We start from the raw sequence: 25,303 nt of genomic DNA on the forward strand, positions 1-25,303 counted from the left end.
TCGTCTTTCTTTGTTTCGTTTCCCCTGACCCATGCTCGGCCCTATCGTCTTAGTCCGGGTCTTATGGCCACTGTTTTGTATTCCCTGACCCATGCTCTGTCCTATCATCCGGGTCTTACGGCCAACGTTTTGTATGAGCTCCACGCTCAATCATCGATCAAATCAAAAACGTTTTTTTACATTTTATACGGTACGGTGTAAATCTCGTGGCGAAAGCGACGAGGGAATGTGACCAATCGGCTCAGATCATTGTTCGCCGAATTCAGTTATCGTACAACAGTTGGGCCGTCTGGGTTCTATATCGTTTTATGGGAAAGGGGGTGGGGAAGTGGAAGTGGAAGAACAGGAAGATGGGGGTGCAAGAGATATAGGGAGAAAATGATAGAGAATAGAAAGGAAATCATAGGATTTAGAGTGTAAGATGTTTTACTAAGGCTAGTTGCTGTGTCTAGTAGCAGACTCTAGATCTAGTAGCAGACCCTAGTAGCAGACTCTAGTAACAGTCTCTAGTAGCAGACCCTAGTAGCAGACTCTAGTAACAGTCTCTAGTAGCAGACTCTGGTAGCAGACTCTAGTAGCAGACTCTGGTAGCAGACTCTAGTAGCAGACTCTGGTAGCAGACTCTAGTAGCAGACTCTGGTAGCAGTCTCTAGTAGCAGACTCTGGTAGCAGACTCTAGTAACAGACTCTGGTAGCAGACTCTAGTAACAGACTCTGGTAGCAGACTCTAGTAACAGACTCTGGTAGCAGACTCTAGTAACAGACTCTGGTAGCAGACTCTAGTAACAGACTCTGGTAGCAGACTCTAGTAACAGACTCTGGTAGCAGACTCTAGTAACAGACTCTAGTAGCAGACTCTAGATGTAGTAGCAGACTCTAGTAGCAGACTCTTGTAACAGACTCTATTAACAAACTCTATTAACAGACTCAAGTAGCAGACGACTACATAAACAAATCGTGACGAACGAGAATTGATCGAATGAAATTCTTCAAAGCAGCCCGCTCGCTCCCAGCTGAGGTTTGATTGTTGTACAATCTCCACCATAACTTAAGATAATTACAGTGCTGTAAACTAACTAGGATCAAGTGTCCATTTGTGTATGAGCATTAGTTGTCACAACTCAAATTTTCTATCAAGCACAAAAGTACCAGATGTAGCCCTAACATTTGCCCTCTAGGAGACTGTTGCCCCCATCTACCATTGTCCTGCAGGAATATATTTATCCAACCCCCCCCCCCCCCCCCGTTCAATGACTTACACAAAGCGCCATTGACTTACATTTAACCGATCTCTTGAGAAAAGCTACATTTGTCTACATCCTCGCCAGACCTTGGTGGACTCAGAAAAATCGGGGCAAAAATCGTCGTGTCACCCAGATCCGAACCCTAGCCCTTGCTAGTTATTGCAGCACCAGTGCGACAGTACCTAAACAAAGTTGTTCACACGTCTCCATCAGTATATCACATTTTACGGACATCACTGAGCCCCTAGTTTCACGGAGCTCTGAGCTTGTTACATCAAATGACGTCATGCCTGTTATCTTGTTTGTCGGAAATATCTGGTTAATACCCCTGTACTCTCCCAGCCCTCCCCCCCTCCCCTAATCCAACAACAGCAGCAGTAAACACGTGACAACCATATATCACTTCTTCCGCCAGCGGTATCTCATCAGTCACATGACCACCGACTCACATGACCTGCCAGGTTATAAATAGATTCACACATCAAACCATTGATTGTTTTGTGAGTGAGCTAATGTGACGTCACTCGCACACACTATGACGTCAGCTTATGATGTTTCACATTGTGAGCACTTTAAACTTTACCTCCCCCACTCCCTCCATCATCACCAAAAACATATTGGACGACTTGTCTAGAGTGCTAGCTTGTGTAAGTTTACCCCCCCCCCCCCGACATCAATCGCCAACAAAGGAGCCTACAGTTTTAGTATCTAGTCGATGTAGTTTATAGCTCAGTTTTTCTGTTTCCCCTTCAATCCCCTATTTATGATCGGGATGTAACGTTAACCTATCTATCAGCCAAATAGAAGGAGAACGTCCCCGGATTCTTTTTTCGGGGTCATATGCAAATGCCTTACGGCCTAAGTGGATGAACACTTAACACAACGACCCACTAGGGCTCGAATTTAATGTCTAGGGAAGCTAGTGATACTATTGTAATTAACACTCATCCAATCTACATACGACCTTTTAATCAGCGAACACAGTTGTGGCAGAACACAAAGATGAACTAGATAAAATATTTAATGTATAAAATATCAAAAACCCAACTTACACAATGTAGGAAAAAACACTATCACAGATTTCTACACTGTCTAAAAAACAGCCACAGGCCACACAACACTGCTGTAGTTTCTAGAATTACTTAGCGACAAGTAATATTAAACTAGAAGACTAAATCAACTTAAGAAAGCAAGGCACACACAGGTCTTAAGTACTCTCACGTTCAAATGGTCAGAGTCTATAGCCGGACAATATGGACGGCTGCCTGAGCAAGGTAAAACTGCCTCGTAGACTGCCAGGTCAAGATAAACTGCCTCGTGTTGCGAGTGTGCAGTGCAATTAAAGACTTCTGTGACAGGGGAGGTTATCCTCAACTCATGTCGCCATTGGTTGGGATAATCATCTGATCAGAATCATTCAATCAGATTTTAATGGAAAATTTCTATGTCTCAAACACCTTAATAAGTCAGTGGAAAAACCCCAGGTGTTACACCATCATTCCATATAAGGAATTATACAATGTCAAAATAAAAATGACTCGACCTAAGTAGGTCACATCCCCTCCCTTTTTGGAAGTGACAGATAGGTTCCACAAAAACATACATAAGGAACCAATCTGGCAATGAAATAACAAAAATGTTTTACAAATGTAGGCAATCAAAATCATAATACCAGATGAAAATATCCCTGAACATAAAAGGGAAGTAACTCCAACTTTTACAATTGGTGAAAGGGGAGTAACCCTTCAAAAAGTAATTATACATCAAAATCCCTCAGGAAAGGGTATTACAATATTTCCATGTGGATATTAAAAGTGGTAAACCCGCCAGGGTAAGACCTTTATTTCAATGACTAGCTACAATATCAATGGAGCCATATGAGACATATTATTATAAAAGATTACATATAATCAAAAACCACCTTTAATTAAGGTTCACCTGAAAATAAACAAAATATTCAACAGGATTGGAATTTTGAAAAATTCTAACTCACACCACTCATTTTCATATGAGTGACACTCAAACAAAACCTGTTTATGGTCCTAATGAACCACAAAGCGTGTCACATGATCAATGTGTGTAACAAGATTTTACAACCTTGACAAACAATCAGCCACAACATTATCACTACCCTTAATGTGTGAAATTTCCAGATTAAAATTTTGGAAATATAAGCACCATCTCAATATTCTTTGATTTGTCTGTCCTAACTTAGAGGTAAATTTCAGGGGATCATGGTCAGAAAACACTCTGACTGGATTGGTTGAAGAAGAGACATAGACTTCAAAATGTTGTAATGATAAAACCAAAGCTAAAGCTTCTTTTTCAATAGTAGAATAATTCTTTTGGTTCTCATTTAACTTCCTGGAAAAAAAGGCAATGGGATGGTCAATTCCCATGTTGTCTTCTTGAAATAGGACTGAGCCAATGGCTAAGTTGCTAGCATCAATGGCAAGTTTAAAGGGCTTGCTAAAATTTGGTGCAGCCATAACAGGAGCATTTGATAAAAATGACTTAATGGTTAAAAAAGCTTCTTGACATTTATTGGACCATTCAAATTCAACACCCTTTTTCAATAATGCAGTTAGAGGTTCAGCAATAGCTGAAAAGTTTTGACAGAACCGCTTATAGTAACCAGCCATCCCAAGGAACTTTTTGATCTCTTTACAATTTTTGGGAGGTGGTAACCTTACAATAGCATCTACTTTAGCTTCAATGGGCCGAACTTGGTTCGTTCCCACTTGATAACCCAAATAGGTAATTGAAGCTTTACAGAAATCACTTTTATGTAAGTTTACAGTAAAATTAACTTCAGACAATTTTCTAAAAAGGTTAGTCAATTGAACAATATGTTCTTCAAAAGTATTAGAAAATACAACTATATCATCTATGTAGGCCTCACATTGGTCTATGTCAGCAATGACAGAGTTAATGACTCTCTGGAAAGTTTGACCAGCATTTCGCATACCAAAGGGCATACGTTTGTATCTATAAAAACCATTAGGGGTTACAAAAGCAGATATTTCTTTTGCACGGTCAGATAATGGGATTTGCCAGTATCCTGAAAGTAAATCAATTTTGGAAATTATCTTAGCCTGACCAACTTTATCAATAACGTCCTCTATCCGAGGTAAAGGATAGGAATCAGCTTTGGTGAGCGCATTCACCTTCCTAAAGTCGGTCACAAACCTGAAAGATCCACCGTCTTTCGGGACTAGGAGACATGGGGAACTCCAGTTGCTGAAACTGGGCTCAATGATATCATTCTTGAGCATATAATCAATTTCATCTTTTATCAAAGCAGCTTTTTCCGGGTTAACTCTATAGGGGTGTTGTTTAATGGGTTTTGCGTCACCAACGTCTACATCATGAGGTGGAACCTTCGCTTCTTTGGGGACATCCCCAAAAATAGAGGGAAATGTCTCAAATAATTGAGACAATCTATGGCTTTCCTCTGTGGACAAATGCATAAGGTGGACATTCAAATTATCTAAAAAGGAAGAATTTACCAATTTTGGGGGTTTCAATTTATCATGTATCACATCATCAGAAACATTTGAACATACAGGTAAAGTAATTTTAGCTGTGGAATGAAAATTGTTACAATTATCATAATACTTTTTCAGTGAGTTGACATGATACACTGTCTGTTTCTTTCTTCTGTCGGGCGTATTGACAACATAGTTCAAATCACTTAATTTTGAATGCACAGTAAAGGGTCCACAATATCTCAAGGATAACGCATTGTTCAGATTAGGCACTAGCACAAGAACTTTGTCGCCTGGATTGAATGTTCGTTTACAAGAACTCTTATCATACAGTTCTTTCATTCTAACTTGGGCCTTTCTTAAGTTCTTGTGAGCCATTTCGCACACGGCTTTCAGTCGAACGTGAAAATCGTCGAAGTTTTCCACTGGATGATCACTGGTACCTGTCCAACGTTCGTGTATCAGCTTCAGGGGGCCACGGACAGAATGTCCAAACACAAGTTGAAAAGGCGAGTAGCCTATAGAGTCCTGGACACAGTCCCTCGCGGCGAAAATAATCCAAGGAACAGACTCATCCCATTGGGTGTTACTGTTAGCGAATGTCCTTAGCATGGTTTTGAGGGTTTGGTGGAACCTCTCAAGTACGCCTTGAGACTGAGGGTGGTAGGCTGAGCTGGTGATGTGGGTAACGCCTAGCTTGGCTAGCGCTTCCTGAAAATAGTGACTGGTGAAGTTGCTGCCTTGATCTGTTTGCACGATTCTAGGTAATCCAAAGGTAGTGAAGAACCGGGTCATGGCTCTGACTACAGTCTTTGCCTTAATGTTCCGTAAGGGAATCGCCTCGGGAAAACGGGTACTTGAACACATAAAGGTAAGTAGGTACTCGTTGCCCGCCTTGGTTTTAGGCAAGGGACCTACACAGTCCATGACGATTTTAGAAAAAGGTTCTTCCAATACAGGAATCGGACTCAAAGGGGCCTTAGGAATTGTCTGGTTTGGCTTTCCGGCCAACTGACAGTTCGTGCAACTTCTGCAGTAACGCGACACATCTTTTCTCATTTTGGGCCAAAAGAACAGTTCTTTGATCTTCGCCGTCGTTTTAGTGACTCCTGGGTGCGCTGACATTGGATGGTCATGTGCCAGCTTAAGTATTTCATGCCGATAAGGTGGAGGGATCCACAGCTGGTTTTTACTCAACCATGGTTCGGCTGGTGAGGCATTCACTGGTGTAGCGCGACGAAAGAAGAGGCCGTTCTCGGAGAAATATTCTCCATCGTCAGATGATAGAGATTTTTCGACCGTTGCTTTGAGTTCCGCGTCGACTTGTTGAGCTTTAATGATGTCTTCCTGAGATATCCTCAGGGGTAAGCCCAGGCTTGTGTTTTCTGGAAGCATAGACTCCAGTTTGGGAGTCGAATTTCTTGACGATGACGGCGGGTGTGGTTCAGGCGTTGTCTCAGCCAATTGCTTGGTCTGGCTTCTTGTCACCGCACATGCAGGATACAGTTCATAATCATTATCTGGAACTGTTGACGAAGGGTCTGAAACCGTACAGGGGTATACTTTGCTTCCCGCAAGGTCATTCCCTAGAAGTAGGTGTACTCCTGGGACTGGAATACTATCTATCACACCTAAAATGACCTCACCTTCGACGAGATGATGTTTCAGGGCAAACTTGTGTAGAGGGACGACAGTAGATTTTGTCCCCACTCCCTGGATAATGGAAATCCTTCCGGTGTTCGTCTCTGGTGTAATGTCCATTGAACTTTTCAAAAGGAGTGATTGTGACGCTCCTGTGTCTCTTAGAACGGTGATATTCTTCTGAGACAACGGATCACCTGGTTTGCTAATGATGGCTTCGGCAATGAAAGATGAAAAGTCAACTTTTCTCGATCCCTCGAGATCGGTAGACTCGGAAGAAACTGGATGGTGGCGAGAACAGTCAAAATGTGACTGCACATAATGTGTGGAGACTTGACTACCTTCTTGCGGACACTTAGGGTTAGAGTCCTTTTGAATTCTAGAGTTCATAGTTGAACTGGCTGCTTGAGGGGATAGAGCATAGTGCGCAGAAGTACGCACCACCTCTCTGTTATTCTGAAGACGTTTGTAACAGTCCTTGACAAGATGCCCAGACCTTTTGCAGAACTGGCATACCGCTCGACGATTGAGAGTTGATCTTGGTTCCTCTCTGGACTGTGATGTCTTCACGTGTTGGCCAACAGGATGATTGCTGCCAAAAAGGGGAAGCACGGGGTTGAGGCGGTTACCTGACACTGGTGGTTTCTTATGCACCAACATATATGTGTCAGCCGACTCAGCAGCCTTCTGGATGTCAGTTATCTTGTTATCCAGAATGTGTAGTCGTATCTCTTCAGGCAGGGACGATAGGAATTCTTCCCTTAGGATAAGTGACCTGAGTTTCTCAAACTCAGAAACTTCCTCAGAGTGTAGCCACCTTGAGAATATTTTCTCCTTTTCAAAGAGAAATTCCACATATGATTGTGTGGGTAACTTGCGGAGTGTTCGGAATTTTGTCCGATAGGCCTCGGGCGTCAGTGCGTAGGCCTTTAAAATGGCAGTCTTGACCAAACTATAGTTATTTTGAACGTCGTGAGAGAGTGCCTGGTATGTTTTTGCAGCTTTCCCAGTAAGGACAGAGCTCAATAAAGCAGTAATGGAAGTTTCGGGCCATTCACATGTCTTCGCTAAACTCTCAAACGAGTTAAAGAAAACGACCAAATCTGTTTCATCAAATTTAGGAACTAATTTCCCAAATTTGGCAATCACTTGCCCTACCGACAACTTTTTTGGATCTACCAGAGAAGTAACATCACTAACTTGACCAAACTCTAATTCCAACCTCCTCTTATCTAAAGCAATTTTAGCCTCTATCTCCTGTTTCTCTAAAGCAACTTTCTCCTTCTCTAGAGCAATTTTAGTTTCAAACTCCTTTTCTTTTAAAGCCTTCTCTAAAGCAAATTTCTCCTTCTCTAAAGCAATTCTAGCTTCTAATTCTACCATCTCTAGAGTTTTCTCCTCGCGGAGTAACACATCCGCCAACAAACTTTCATCAAATACTCCTTCATTAATGAAATGAACAACAATTTTATCTCTCAACACCTCTGACTTCTGCGTAACAGAATAATCCAATTTCAATTCCTTAACTACACTAACCAAAACTTTTCTACTCAACTTCTCGACCTCTTCAAAAGTAGGATTAGCCAAAAAAGACTCCATAACACTAACTTTCAAATCACAACAAGCCTAGGTCCTTTAAATTAATACACAGCGTTGGGCCGTGTACTTGACCTCTAAATGTAGGACGTGACACGTCTGCTTATTTGACCTAGATACTCTAGCCTGAGCGCGCGTTGTAAGAACACTGCGCTACTGGATATAAAAACAACTAAATCCAACTAACCTTAGTATTCAACTGATATAACCAACAACTGGAACGACAGATTAAATCTCGGCGAGCTCCCACTTTGTAACGTTAACCTATCTATCAGCCAAATAGAAGGAGAACGTCCCCGGATTCTTTTTTCGGGGTCATATGCAAATGCCTTACGGCCTAAGTGGATGAACACTTAACACAACGACCCACTAGGGCTCGAATTTAATGTCTAGGGAAGCTAGTGATACTATTGTAATTAACACTCATCCAATCTACATACGACCTTTTAATCAGCGAACACAGTTGTGGCAGAACACAAAGATGAACTAGATAAAATATTTAATGTATAAAATATCAAAAACCCAACTTACACAATGTAGGAAAAAACACTATCACAGATTTCTACACTGTCTAAAAAACAGCCACAGGCCACACAACACTGCTGTAGTTTCTAGAATTACTTAGCGACAAGTAATATTAAACTAGAAGACTAAATCAACTTAAGAAAGCAAGGCACACACAGGTCTTAAGTACTCTCACGTTCAAATGGTCAGAGTCTATAGCCGGACAATATGGACGGCTGCCTGAGCAAGGTAAAACTGCCTCGTAGACTGCCAGGTCAAGATAAACTGCCTCGTGTTGCGAGTGTGCAGTGCAATTAAAGACTTCTGTGACAGGGGAGGTTATCCTCAACTCATGTCGCCATTGGTTGGGATAATCATCTGATCAGAATCATTCAATCAGATTTTAATGGAAAATTTCTATGTCTCAAACACCTTAATAAGTCAGTGGAAAAACCCCAGGTGTTACACCATCATTCCATATAAGGAATTATACAATGTCAAAATAAAAATGACTCGACCTAAGTAGGTCACAGGGATTTCCCAAACATTTAAACGGCTTCTTTAGTAGATTTATCACCGTGTTTTTCACTAAAAATATTTTCAATTTCTACACCAGTATTTTTTTTTATAAGAGCGGGTAATCGTAGATGTTAGTTGAAAGAAAACAGATAATTACATTCTGCTATAGACACCGGGGTCCGTGAAAAGCTCGGACATAACACATTATTGGCCTCCAATTCCCCGGGGTGCCCTGAGCTAGAATGACCGCTGGTGGAAAAAATTATCGCTATCTAAATGTCGAAGTCGGGATTGGTTTCAAAGTCAATATGGCTGCGTTTTAAGGTAAATAATTGAAGAAATGACCCATTATTTTCTAAAAATAGTGCAGTAATATTTTTTTTTGCTTCGGGGGACGGTGAACTATAATTGTTTTACATTATTTGAAGGGGGGGGTAGGGAGGGTGGAGTAGGGAGGGGGAGGAATAACGAAAGAGTGTGAGAATCTGCGATAAAAGAAAAGGAAAAGGAAACGAAAGGAAGTGCGTGATTGTCAGAGAGAGGCTGCTCCAAGATGGCGGCCGGCAAAGTGCAGGCCGTACACAACATGTTTTGGTGCCTGAGGTTTGTTAGGTGGCGAAGCCCTTTAGGGTCGCTCGTTTTCGTGCGATTTCTGCGGTTACACTGTCCTGATGGCAGGGGGTGGGGGAGATGGGTGGGGGGGGGGGGAGGGGATTGAGAATCAAATATAAAACTAGGGATTACTTTTATTTTTCAGTGTCTGCATATTATGCATATAAATTATATATATATATATATATATATATATATATATATATATATATATATATATATATATATATATATATATATAATTTATATATATATATATATATATATATATATATATATATATATATATATATATATATATATATATATATATATATATATATATATATATATATATATATATACAGGCGCTATCAGTTACAGTGTGTACATACTGATTTACTCCCTGTAGACAGCCATCATAAGCCCTAGGTTGATTAAAACCTTTGTTTGAAGGAGATTTCAGCCCACAGCAAACAGAAACAGCAAACAGCAAACAGAAACAGATGTGATGATGACGAGCTGGTTGTCCGATATGCCACGTGACCCAATCAACACGGACTCTCAGCAACTTGTATAGGTTTTACGGTAATAGCCAGGCTAAATGACTACGTGATGCTTTTACCCAAAAGGTGCAACATTAGGACAATACGCAGACAATGGTTATATAGAAGTATAGATTACAGGAGAAATAATGAAGGTATGGATAAATCCACGGATTTATTTCACGTTATTTTTGGCTGATCAACCTGAGGCGGTTTTAGGCAGTTTCAAGAGATTAAAATATGTCAAGATTAGAATTCACTTTTTGTGGAGGTTAGAATTCATTTTATTCTGCATCATCGGCGTTTTTTGTTAGCTGTTTTTATTAAATTTGTAAACTGTGGTGTTACAGGCTTATCCCACGCATGTTGAGGCTAGAGGTGAAATAAAAACATTTTCATAAAATAGTTTTGGAGATAATAGATTAGCTTAACAAAAGGATCAGAATATTAAACTGTACTAAACTAAATCCTGGACCGCATCACCTAAACATAAAGTAAAACATGAACTGTCCCCGCAATGCGTAGTTAGGTAAGCGGTCAGTAAATTTGTAACGAAGGGTTAGGTAAGCGGTCAGTAAATTTGTACCGAAGGGTTAGGGTTAGGTAAGCGGTCAGTAAATTTGTACCGAAGACGTACACAGTTGATGAATGGGTAACCTCGGTCAAATTGGCCAGATTTTTAAGCAAATCACGTACATGACGGGATGGTAAGAGTTGTTGCATCTGAGCATTTTTTTAGAAGAAACTTATTCGAATAAAATAGTTAAGAAAAAACCGCAGCATCACAATTGTTTCCATGTGGCGCCTAACAAAGTGGTAATAATTTTTAAATTGGCTGTACACACCCAAATCACGCCCACTGGATGAAGCACCATCAGCGAGGGTGTAACAATAGCAATACATTATTGATAGCACAATTTTTTATACAGCAACAGCAATTAATCATTGATACAACTCTTGACGATGGTATAACCAAAGCAATCCATTATTGATACAACAACAGCAGCGAATTATTCATACAACTTTTGACGTGAGAGTAAAAACAGCAATCAATTATTGATACAACAGCAGCTATCAATTATTGATACAACAACAGCTATCAATTATTGATACAACAACAGCTATCAATTATTGATACAACAACAGCTATCAATTATTGATACAACAGCAGCAATCCATTATTGATACAACAACAGCAATCAATTATTGATACAACAACAGCAATTAATTATTGATACAACAACAGCAATCAATTATTGATACAACAACAGCAATCAATTATTGTTACAACAACAGCAATCAATTATTGATACAACAACAGCAATTAATTATTGATACAACAACAGCAATTAATTATTGATACAACAACAGCAATCAATTATTGATACAACAACAGCAATCAATTATTGATACAACAACAGCAATCAATTATTGATACAACAACAGCAATTAATTATTGATACAACAACAGCAATTAATTATTGATACAACAACAGCAATCAATTATTGATACAACAACATCAATTAATTATTGATACAACAACAGCAATCAATTATTGATACAACTCTTGTCCACTGTTGATCCAACTGTGTCGGCTCATCAATATTCCTGCAGCACGAATGCCAGTGCCACTTGAAATGGTCTTCAGAATTTTTAAAATTAATAATTTGATTGAGATTGTGGATTAAGCCTGAATGCTGACAATTCAGATTGAATCATAAAATTAACTGTCTATAGTGGTAAAACCATTTAAAATTTAACGCCTGATTAAAAAGTTCAATAAGTGGTCGAGATTTTACGTTAGACGGAAACTTCAAAAAATAGTAGTTCGGACATTTCGTCTGGTAAAATCTTCAAGGACAAGTAGACGAAATTCTACGCAACAAATAATCTTTCAAGACAGGTAGCCAACACTTGCACGTCAGACAGAAACTTCGAGGAGAGGTAGCACTTTAAAAGAGGTAGCACTTAAGAGAGGTAGCACTTTAAGAGAGGTAGCACTTAAGAGAGGTAGCACTTTAAGAGAGGTAGCACTTCAAGAGAGGTAGCACTTTAAGAGAGGTAGCTCTTCAAGAGAGGTAGCACTTCAAGAGAGGTAGCACTTTAAGAGAGGTAGCACTTCAAGAGAGGCTATTAAACAGCTATCAGCATTGGATGGATAAATCAATCAGGTGACGTATGTTGACAGGTAAAGCGATCAATCTGTTTCCCGGGGTGGGGGAAGGTGGGGCAGGGTTTTGATTGTGATGTGACAAACAATCACACACAATCATGGCGCGGATGTTTACAGGTAGCATGTTGCTGGACATTCAACTAAACAGGAAGTTCATCAACATTTAAGTTCATCAGCATGTTGTCTGGACATTAACAGTGGCTGGGGATCTTTCACTTAATGACTGAACCAAACATTTAGCAAACCAGTTGGAAATTAGATCGTCAAATCTTTTTCGTTACACTTGAATCTGTTTCATTTTTATCGACTTCAATTACTTCTTAATTGGCTTCTTGTTGTAGGACCCTGTGATTTAAAACTTGATTAAAAGGGATGCCGATGTCTACATAAAAACAATGGCGTCAAAACAGTATAGCAATAGTGAAGGGGGAGGGAGGTCCAGTAGAAGGCACTTAAATATCTGTGTATTGAGCATAAAGCTCATCCGTACAAACAATATTTCACTTGATATATTTCATCAACATATTTCAGTATGAGTTATATCATTTGCTGGTGTCATTTGGCTATTATTTAATAACTTATATATAAACCAGTTTCACTTTCGTTAAAGTACCAATATCCAAAGTAGTCTCCCTTTTGATAAAGCAACTGATATCTAGAGTAGTGTCCCTTTTAAAATAGCGCCTGATATCTGGAGTAGTCTCCCAGTGGAGAGGAACAGACTGAAGTTCGTGAGTGACAACTAACGCTAACGCCTAGGTATCGTACTGAACCCAACACACACGTGACCTAACACAACACACACGTGACCTAACACAACACACACGTGACCTAACATAACACACCTGACCTAACATAACACACCTGACCTAACATAACACACCTGACCTAACATAACACACCTGACCTAACATAACACACCTGACCTAACATAACACACCTGACCTAACATAACACACCTGACCTAACATAACACACCTGACCTAACATAACACACCTAGCCTAACATAACACACCTGACCTAACATAACACACCTGACCTAACATAACACACGTGACCTAACATAACACACCTGACCTAACATAACACACCTGACCTAACATAACACACCTGACCTAACATAACACACGTGACCTAACATAACACACCTGACCTAACATAACACACCTGACCTAACATAACACACCTGACCTAACATAACACACGTAACCTATCATAACACACCTGACCTAACATAACACACCTGACCTAACATAACACACGTGACCTAACATAACACACCTGACCTAACATAACACACCTGACCTAACATAACACACCTGACCTAACATAACATACATGACCTAATATAACACACCTGACCTAACATAACACACCTGACCTAACATAACACACCTGACCTAACATAACACACGTGACCTAACATAACACACCTGACCTAACATAACACACCTGACCTAACATAACACACCTGACCTAACATAACACACCTGACCTAACATAACACACGTGACCTAACATAACACACCAAGCCTAACATAACACACGTGACCTAATATAACACACCTGACCTAACATAACACACCTGACCTAACATAACACACGTGACCTAACAAAACACACGTGACCTAACATAACACACCAAGCCTAACATAACACACGTGACCTAATATAACACACCTGACCTAACATAACACACCTGACCTAACATAACACACCTGACCTAACATAACACACGTGACCTAACATAACACACCTGACCTAACATAACACACCTGACCTAACATAACACACCTGACCTAACATAACACACCTGACCTAACATAACACACGTGACCTAACATAACACACCAAGCCTAACATAACACACGTGACCTAATATAACACACCTGACCTAACATAACACACCTGACCTAACATAACACACGTGACCTAACAAAACACACGTGACCTAACATAACACACCAAGCCTAACATAACACACGTGACCTAATATAACACACCTGACCTAACATAACACACACCTGACCTAACATAACACACCTGACCTAACATAACACACGTGACCTAACATAACACACGTGACCTAACATACCACACCTGACATAACACACCTGACCTAACATAACACACCTGACCTAACATAACACACCTGACCTAACATAACACACCTGACCTAACATAACACACCTGACCTAACATAACACACCTGACCTAACATAACACACCTGACCTAACACGTCTGACCTGACCACACAAACACCTGATCTCAACCAACACACCTGGATTTACCTGTACTGCCAACGATATAATCAAGACAAATCTACAGATGTCGATCTGAAAACTGTCGTAAAGCTTTGGGTAGAGTTATCTGCCTTGCCTGACACAGCTAGCATACACTAAACCCTAGCCTAACTGGTTCTACAATATCTAACTCACCTCTTTTAACAATGTAAATAATATAATTACCAATAGCCTCTTTCAGCTCACACTAACCTAATACATCATTAACCTATAGAAATGCCACTTACCAATACAACTGCTACTTACCTATTATGTAACTATCACTAACCTAACTGAATAGCCTAGCTACCAATTTCCTAACCTAACCCTAACCGGTTTAAACAACCTGACTACCACAAGCCTATCTGAATACTTAAGTAATCATCAACCTATCTAAACAATGCAGTAATAGTCAGCCTATCTAAACATTGCAGTAACCAATAGCCTATCTAAACAATGCAGTAACCACTAGCCTATCAAAACAATGCAGTAATAGTCAGCCTATCTAAACAATGCAGTAACAGTTAGCCTATCAAAACAAGGCAGTAACAGTTAGCCTATCAAAACAAGGCAGTAACAGTTAGCCTATCGAAACAATAAAGTAACAATTAGCCTATCTGAAAGTGTTACTACCCCACCTGTACCCTACCCTCACACCTGTCAGTAAATAACTAGAAAAAAATTACCTTATCAGCCTTGAACCTTCACCTGTCAGCTTTAAAATCCATGACAATGAAATCCTTAGTCCATCTCAGCAAAAAATTTCTCAAATAACAAACACATCTCCCATAACACACCGATAGTTTCTTCACACTTTTAATCACATACAAAATTACACGAATGCTTTAGATACAAATCTTGTCTTAAATTAATGCACGTGTTTAATTAATTTCCAATAATTAGTTTAAATGTTTAAAAACTAACGATTAAACATAATTTTATTTAGATGAAATGTTACGAACATAGTGCATATTAAAAACTACAAACTTATTTACCTAGATCGGCGATAATGTTAAGTATAAGAAAATAAAGTTTCAAATTAATTTGTTTTCATAAGAACAAAGCACATTTGTAGATCCATTAATCCGAATTTCCCAAGAATTGAACGCTAGTGAACGAGAGTATGATTGGGTGCACGTTAGACTGACCTAGGGTGGGAAACGTGGTAATCGCCAGTCGGTATCGAGAGTATAGCAGCCTCTGACAATCACATTACTTAACGACGGTGCACATTCTCGAGTATGGTGTTCCGTTTTGTCATTTTTCATCGTTCGATTTTGTAAAAGAGGTAATATTTTAAGTAAAACGGTGATGGGGAAAAATTATTTAGCTCAAAAGTATTAGATACAGCAAGGTTATTTTTGTAATAGAATGTAGATCTTAAATTGAATAAGAAGTGACATTTAAAGCAACCAGCATCCGTTTGTAAGGATCGAATGAATGGTTTTATATATACCAAAATTTACCGTTTAAAGAGCAACGCATGCCTTATTATCGTAGAGGAAGTAGATTTGATGTGTTTGTTTTCTGGTATAACATACAGCTCAAAATCTTTCAAGCACTCCATTGTTCCCTCAGCCCGCTGCTGGGTACCCAAACACGCTGAGTAAAATAATGTACCATACAAGCCACACTTAAGAATTCGCACACATATTAACGAAAGTAAAATGGTGGGGTGTTTTTTTTTTGTTGTTTCAATTTTTTTTTTTAAAAGGAAAAAAAATGCAATGAATTCAATATAAAATTCTAGTTAAGTTAAAATATGAAAATTTTAATAATGCTAAAAAATCATAAAAAAAAAGATTTCTAAAGATGGAGCGAAAATGTGTTTATAAAAAACAGAAGACGTGAAAAAAATAAGTAAGGTATGTGAATAAATTGGCCAATCTTCGTTTTGGGCTAACTCGAACAGGCAAGCTTCTGACCCGAACAGATAGGTGGGAGATAGCGAAGTATGGGGGTGGGGGGGGGGGGGTTTGATTGGAGGAGGGGTTGGATGGTTGACTGAAGGAAAGGGTGGGGTGGAGGGTTGGTGGTTGAATAGGGAAGGGGGGGGGTGGAGGGTGGATGGGGGAAGGGGGAGTGGAGGGTTGATTGGGACAGTCGAGTGTGAATGGAAGGTTGATAGAAAAAGGGACATTATTAAAGGAGAGTTGATTAAATCGCTTTAATTATTAATCAATATGATTGTGATTGACAAAATTGTTTCCCATTTTAAAAATATATCATATAAAATCTGGGTATCGCTTAGTTTTTTTTTTCGGTTATCGATCCTTTCATATAATGTCTGGAATCGATTTCCCCGAGCTAATAAGTCGATGCTTTTTTCATGCGCGTAAGAGCATCGATATGAATTTAACTGCAATATTGCAGCAAGTAAGTTTAATCTAGTCATTAACGATTTAGATAATGTTAGGAGAAAAGCATTCCCACACAGAATCATTCCCACACAGATCCCACACAGAATCATTCCCACAAAGAATCATTCCCACACAAAATCTGAATACCATATCAATTTTGTCTTTCTTTATCAACAGTTTCATAACAACAATAACCATAAGCCGCCTATAAATGCAGGTTTGAAACTACAAAATGGTGGTTGAGGTATTTAAAGCATGAGAGTGTTGCTAGTCTTGAAACACACGTATCGTTTTATTGCCTTTATCAACCATTGCAAGAAGACTCATTAAACGATCAATGTAACAAGATATCATTGAAGCGTGAAAGGACAGTCAATTACGGTCTAGAGTTTTACTGAGGTCTTTGTTGGGCTGAGGGCTGAATGTATAGCACGCACACCATTCACAGCACTTGTGTGTGAGATAGTCTGTCTAGTCTTGTCTACCTTCTCTGTCTTGTCTGTCTTGTCTTGTATGTTTTAAAAGTTCTCATAGTTCAAAGTTCCACATTCCAAATTTACCCAAAGACCATAGAGATAACCACTTCCGGTAGACCAATCAGTTTCTACTTCCGGTCAATCAATCAGTACACAAAACGATTTTAAATTAACTGTAGACCCTGCGGCCCATAGCAGAGGCTGATTATAAAGCTAATGGTGACGTATCCATTTTTGAGATGTTGATAAAACCAATTTAATTGATGCGTGATGAGATGAAATCTGGGAGTGATGATACGAAATTTGGAGCCACAAAACAAAAGAGCCAACCATAGCTCAACACCTCCGTTAATTCACTGCTCACCATACATCAACAGCCACGTGCCACACATCACGTGGTAGAAGAAAATTATCTCCATCATCGTAATTAACCATCCAGATATGGATTATAATTACTTTTAACCATCTAAATACCCGTACAGTTAGGGGTACCAAAATATACATTGAACTTAAATTAACTTTACTCTGTTGGAAGAATTCTAAAATAAACCTTTGAGCCAGTCCCAATAACTTCCTTTAAAAACGTTACAAATTAAACGGGACTTTAATCAACCAGGTTGATGGTCTCTGTACTAAGTCACGTTTAGGTGGACTAAAATCTCCATCAAAGGGTGGTAACTCAGCGAAAATGTTATCATTCACGTTAACATCAAATGTTTACAAACATTGCTTAAAATAAATAATTGCTAGATTTTTTTCTTTTTGTTTGACGGCTGACAAGTTTGAAATGTGTATTTAGATAATTTTATTGAAGCTATTTTATAACGGTTGTTAAAAATTCCTAAACTCATAATAATACAACTTCAGGATTACTTTAGATGCTGGTTGGGATGGTACAATGTACTGTATGGGACACAAATTAAGGCGGCAACAGGGGATGTTTTTTTTCTGCAAACCAGTAACCATAGCAACTGTTAATCGGCACGTGACCAGACGAAACGAGCCGCCATTTTGAATTTTAGATCCCACATCGCTGTTTATGTTTTATTCAAACAGACAAATCTAATGTTGAGTACTTCATAAATCTCCAGATCTTGCTCCAGAACAACAGACGTAGGGTGGGAGGGGGGGGGCATTGTATGCAAATTTTCAGGTCAGTAGGTCAAGGCTCAGAAGTCCAAGTCCCAGACGACAGATATATCCGTATTTTGGGATACATTTAACCTCCAGAAATAGATGGGAAATGGCACCCCAGAGAACTCAGCTATTTGCACATCAATTTTAGATGACAGCCAAAGTTTCCAATTTAAACGCAGTATAATCAGGGGCATTTAACCCTAGCTTAAGGGGGGGACAATCTACCAGCAATTTATTGCCAAAATAGAAGCTGAGATCTTTGGGCTTGATAAAAGTTAGACTACAAATTATCTGTCGGGTTTGTTTTTTTTGTACAGTAATTCTTGATGAAAAAAAATAGGTCTGCTTCTTGTGAAATAAAGGAGGAAGTAGAAATTAATCTTCTTTGTTCGGGTTTAATGAGATTCGTGAATAAGCCGGCGACACGAGAAAAGTTTGGTCAGTAGCGGCGTTCTTGTGGTCTAGCGGTGACTTGTGGTCTAGCGGTGACTTGTGGTCTAGCGGTGTGGTCTAGCGGTGACTCGTGGTCTAGCGGTGTGGTCTAGCGGTGACTCGTGGTCTAGCGGTGTGGTCTAGCGGTGACTCGTGGTCTAGCGGTGTGGTCTAGCGGTGACTTGTGGTCTAGCGGTGACTTGTGGTCTAGCGGTGTGGTCTAGCGGTGACTCGTGGTCTAGCGGTGTGGTCTAGCGGTGACTCGTGGTCTAGCGGTGTGGTCTAGCGGTGACTCGTGGTCTAGCGGTGTGGTCTAGCGGTGACTCGTGGTCTAGCGGTGTGGTCTAGCGGTGACTCGTGATCTAGCGGTGTGGTCTAGCGGTGACTCGTGGTCATAGAGTGGTTTGTTGGATGTCACCCAAACTCGCTCTCTCCCCCTCAACACACACACACACACGCACAAACACACACACGCACACACACGCACACACACACGCACACACACACGCACACATATACACACGCACACACACACGCACACACATGAATACACACACGCACACACATACTCACACATACACGCACACACACACGCACACACACGCATACTGACACGCACACACACACACGCACACACACACACATACACACACACACATACACGCGCACACACACATACTCACACATACACGCACACACACACACGCATACACACACGCACACACAAACATACACACACATACACGCACACACACACGCGCGTGCACGCACACACGTGCGATATATCCGAATCTTCTGCTCTGATTTAAAAGCGACCCTTATCTAGGACGCTTGACAAAAAATAAGTGTCTTTAAAATGTAATTGCTTTTCTTTAAATAGATAATTTTTTTTTACGTTTGATAGAGTATCACGACTAAAGCAAATGTTTCATCAGGTAATGAAATTGTCAAATCTATTACACATATAAAATCTATTATAGTCGTCACATCTACAAAAGTTGTCAAATCTAATACAACTTTCAAATCAATTGGAAAAAAGTATGTATCTCAAACGTTCAGTTGTTGCTAATTATATATTTGCTCTAACAAAATATGTTTCTCCCTCAATTTTCTCTCAATCCTGCTGTATTTTAGTGTCTCTCGTCTTGTGGATAACTTGTAAATGTAAGACAACAATGGTATATAAATAACCGATTTAAAATAAACTAACACAAAGCTTATGAGTCCAACAAATTTAATTTAACTTACGAATTGCTTAACATTATTGTAAGACAGATTCAAGAAATTATGTAAGAATGATTATCTTAAAATACGATGCTAACGAGATTTTATAACACACAGTTGGAAAAAAAAAGTTTAGCCACTAGTTACTCCACTGCTCGAAGCACAATAATCTCAAGATAATCTTAAGCCGTGTCTACAAGATATTTCACACGGACAGTAAGATGACGTTAATCTTATTGTTCATTAGCTGGCTAGCACACAACTCTGTTTAGACGATGATTCCAGTAGTCTCCCCTTCCCCATCACAACGCATCAAATCTTTCCACTTTAGTCTACACTTCTAGAGCACCTAGAATTATGCCTTACTGCTTCTAGCTTTCGAGACTACAACTGCTAGCCTTGGACACTACAACTCATAGTCTTTCGCTTTACAGCTCTTAGCTGTTAGTCCTACAGTTTTAGGTCCTACAGTTTTAGGTCCTACAGTTTTAGGTCCTAAAGTTTTCGGTTCAACAGTTTTATGTCCTACAGTTTTAGGTCCTACAGTTTTAGGTCCTACAGTTTTAGGTCCTAAAGTTTTCGGTTCAACAGTTTTATGTCCTACAGTTTTAGGTCCTAAAGTTTTAGGTCCTACAGTTTTAGGTCCTACAGTTTTCGGTCCTACAGTTTAAGGTCTTACGTGGTAGTTTGTCGACCTATATCACCAACTCTAAAGCTCCAGATTTCAACTGCCCCTCACCCACCTGAATGACGTCTAACAACTTGCAGCCCCCCCCCCAGCTGAGTGACGTCTAACAACTTGCAGCCCCCCCCCCCCACTGAGTGACGTCAAACAACCTGCAGCCCCCCCCCCCACCCACCTGAGTGACGTCTAACAACCTGCAGCTCCCCCCACCTGAGTGAAACAACCTGCAGCCCCCCCTCCCCACCCACCTGAGTGACGTCAAACAACCTACAGCCCCCCCCCCACCCACCCCCCTGAGTGACGTCAAACAACCTGCAGCCCCCCCCCTCCCGACCCACCTGAGTGACGTCAAACAACCTACAGCCCCCCCACCCACCCACCTGAGTGACGTCTAACAACCTGCAGCTCCCCCCACCTGAGTGACGTCAAACAACCTACAGCCCCACCCCCCACCCGCCTGAGTGACGTCTAACAACCTTCAACCCCCCCACCCACCAGCTGAGTGACGTCAAACAACCTACAGCCCCCCCCCCCACCTGAGTGACGTCTAACAACCTACAGCCCCCCCCCCCCACCCCCACTGAGTGACGTCTAACAACCTGCAGCTTCCCCTTCCACCCACCCCCCCCACCCCCACTGAGTGACGTCTAACAACCTGCAGCTTCCCCTTCCACCCACCCCCCCCACCCCCACTGAGTGACGTCTAACAACCTGCAGCTTCCCCTTCCACCCACCCCCCCCCCCACCCCCACTGAGTGACGTCTAACAACCTGCAGCTTCCCCTTCCACCCACCCCCCCCCCCCACCCCCACTGAGTGACGTCTAACAACCTGCAGCTTCCCCTTCCACCCACCCCCCCCACCCCCACTGAGTGACGTCTAACAACCTGCAGCTTCCCCTTCCACCCCCCCCCCCCCACCCACCTGAGTGACGTCTAACAACCTGCAGCTTCCCCTTCCACCCACCCCCCCCCCACCCCCACTGAGTGACGTCTAACAACCTGCAGCTTCCCCTTCCACCCACCCCCCCCCCACCCCCACTGAGTGACGTCTAACAACCTGCAGCTTCCCCTTCCACCCACCCCCCCCCCACCCCCACTGAGTGACGTCTAACAACCTGCAGCTTCCCCTTCCACCCACCCCCCCCCACCCCCACTGAGTGACGTCTAACAACCTGCAGCTTCCCCTTCCACCCACCCCCCCCCCACCCCCACTGAGTGACGTCTAACAACCTGCAGCTTCCCCTTCCACCCACCCCCCTCCACCCCCACTGAGTGACGTCTAACAACCTGCAGCTTCCCCTTCCACCCACCCCCCCCCACCCCCACTGAGTGACGTCTAACAACCTGCAGCTTCCCCTTCCACCCCCCCCCCCACCCACCTGAGTGACGTCTAACAACCTGCAGCTTCCCCTTCCACCCACCCCCCCCCCCACCCCCACTGAGTGACGTCTAACAACCTGCAGCTTCCCCTTCCACCCACCCCCCCCACCCACCTGAGTGACGTCTAACAACCTGCAGCTTCCCCTTCCACCCACCCCCCCCCCCCACCCACCTGAGTGACGTCAAACAACCTACAGCTCCCTCTCGTGTGTCCTCAAGTGTTGACTGGCCGGCCCTGACACCGTGACGACCTGACGTCACCGCACGCGTCCACATGTCACCGTAAGTATGGAAGGATTTGTCGGACAGCGTGGCATGCACTAATTCAGAAGTGATCTGATTTACAGACTTAATTAAGTCTTATACGACGGTTCTCACATCTTTATCTCATTGTACATTTTATTCGATCGTTTTTAGAACATATGAGTTTATATATATATATATATATATATATATATATATATATATATATATATATATATATATATATATATATGTGTGTGTGTGTGTGTGTGTTTGTGTGTATGTATGTGAGTTATGTTTAAAATTTGGTAAAGTTCCAAAGGAAAACTAAAATAAAGAAATAAGTCTGGCAAATGAAGGCTAATGAGGTCGAACATTAGGTCGGTAGCCCACGAATCATGTTTAAACATGCCATCCTTGAGAGCAACCACCCCCACCCCCTGTCGTACTCCCCCGTAAACGCCCTCTAGTGCTGCGAGTAAAATGTAGACATCAACAGCGACATAAGAACAGACACTAATTGGCGAGCTTATGACGTCACTGCATAAGTTATTTGTACGACAACAGACATCATCCTTCTGGACAAGACCATCAACTATATGCATCCAACATCGGTTACAACAATAACATCATTATCCAACATCAGTTGCAACAATAACATCATCATTCAACATCCGGTACAACATTGCAATCATCATCCAACATTGCATGCCGCAGTAACAACATTCAAGAAATATTAGATCATGTCAGTGCTACTACACTTTTAACCAGAAGGAGCTCATGACAAATGCATGAAAGCCACAGCATCAACATGTATCTTGATGTTTTTCTACATTTTAATATTAGATTAACATTATGATGTTTTACTACTTCTAAATATTAGATTAACATCATGACGTTTTTCTACATCTAAATATTGGATTAACATTATGATGTTTTTCTACATCTAAATATTGTATTAACATCATGATGTTTAACTACTTCTAAATATTAGATTAACATCATGATGTTTTTCTACATCTAAATATTGGATTAACATTATGATGTTTTACTACATCTAAATGTTGGATTAACATTATGATGTTTTACTACATCTAAATATTGGATTAACATTGTGATGTTTTACTACATCTAAATGTTGGATTAACATTATGATGTTTTACTACATCTAAATATTGGATTAACATTATGATGTTTTTCTACATCTAAATATTGCATTAACATCATGATGTTTTACTACTTCTAAATATTAGATTAATATCATGATGTTTTTCTACATCTAAATATTGGATTAACATCATGATGTTTTTCTACATCTAAATATTGAATTAACATCATGATGTTTTTCTACATCTAAATATTGGATTAGCATCATGATGTTTTTCTACATCTAAATATTGGATTAACATTGTGATGTTTTTCTACATCTAAATATTGGATTAACATCATGATATTTTTCTACATCTAATTGTTGAACCTAGGCCAGGATGTGTCCCTACATCTAATGTTGACTCTTACCAATATTTTAATGAGCACAATAAACCTGGAGAGAACGCTTGAAATAATTCTACATACGTCCAAGAGGCTAAGAGTGACCACATTGGGTATCGGTCGATAAATGAGGTCTTTCCGGCGGTGATTAGGCCGGTCTTTAGATCCTGAGAGTTGTCCAACACCCACACAAGTTGACCGAGATTTGACTAATGACGTGTCTTCCCCGATTTACTGGCACCTCGATTGTTGAAGTACTGGCAGACAGGAGAAATGGACTGTGTGTAGCAGACAATAGGCTAGGGAGGTGGAACTGACCTGCTTCTAGCAGAAAAAAATGGCTAGGGAGAGGAAAATAGCGTTTCTGTAGCAGACAATAGGCTAGAGAGGTGGAAGTGACCTGCTTGTAGCAGAAAAAATGGCTAGGGAGAGGAAAATAGCTTCTCTGTAGCAGTAAATAGGTTAGCGAGAGAAAAGTAGCCTGTTTGTAGCAAATAGTAAGCTAACTAGAGAACAAAGGGCTTTTATAAGCTGATTTAGTTCATAATGTCTGTTAGTGGGCTTTTCGCAAACTTTATAACTTAATTTTTAAATATTTCTAATTTACTGATTTCGTTCTAACTTTCCTGATACATTCTTTTTCTTGACAACGCAATAATATCTCATTTTTAATCTAATTAGATTAGTCATCACAATTAAATTAAAAAAATACTAAACTTTATAATAAAGGGGAGATAAAAAGATGAAATGCTAGGTATAGCGCGAGCCGAAAAAAGTAGTCGCGAAATGCACACGACGAAAGGAGATTTGGGGCGGTTGTTTAATTGGAAATAGTTACACAACATTTAAGTCTTACTGTATCAAGTTGTAAAATCGTTTACATAAACTACATGAATATGGCAGCTACATAGAGGTAGAGTTATGTCGTCCAAACAACCGTTTAGTGAGTAAATCTTACTGACAATTACCAAATAGATAATAAAACCGAATTTTCTTGACAATTACTAAATAGATATGAACAACTAATTTTTCATAGCTTCTAAATAAATTACCCTTTATAGCCTGAAATAAAAAAAACTGAACCAAACTGATCCAACTATCCCCAACTCCAGGCGAACGCCCCTATCCCCAGCTATTTTCGGATGTCTCCGTCATTTGACCAAAACCAAAAAAATCAATTACCTATACCAAAAACAAAAAAATCAATTACCTATACTAATTGTCTTTGATTAGGCTGATAGACCGGAAGGTTCTAGAACGGGGGAAAGGAAACATGCGCAGTTTCAGC

General features: G+C 40.5%; 1 protein-coding gene across 1 annotated transcript in view; it reads right to left on the reverse strand.

Annotated features, from left to right (window-relative positions):
* The window catches only part of LOC131958456 (uncharacterized), a 271,932-nt gene that overhangs the window by 172,226 nt on the left and 74,403 nt on the right, over positions 1-25,303 (reverse strand). The window lies entirely within an intron of this gene.

The sequence above is a fragment of the Physella acuta genome, unplaced genomic scaffold (assembly GCF_028476545.2).
Source record: "Physella acuta isolate Inbredline_101_S28 unplaced genomic scaffold, ASM2847654v3 ptg001328l, whole genome shotgun sequence".
In the NCBI taxonomy this organism is placed as follows: Eukaryota; Metazoa; Mollusca; class Gastropoda; family Physidae; genus Physella; species Physella acuta.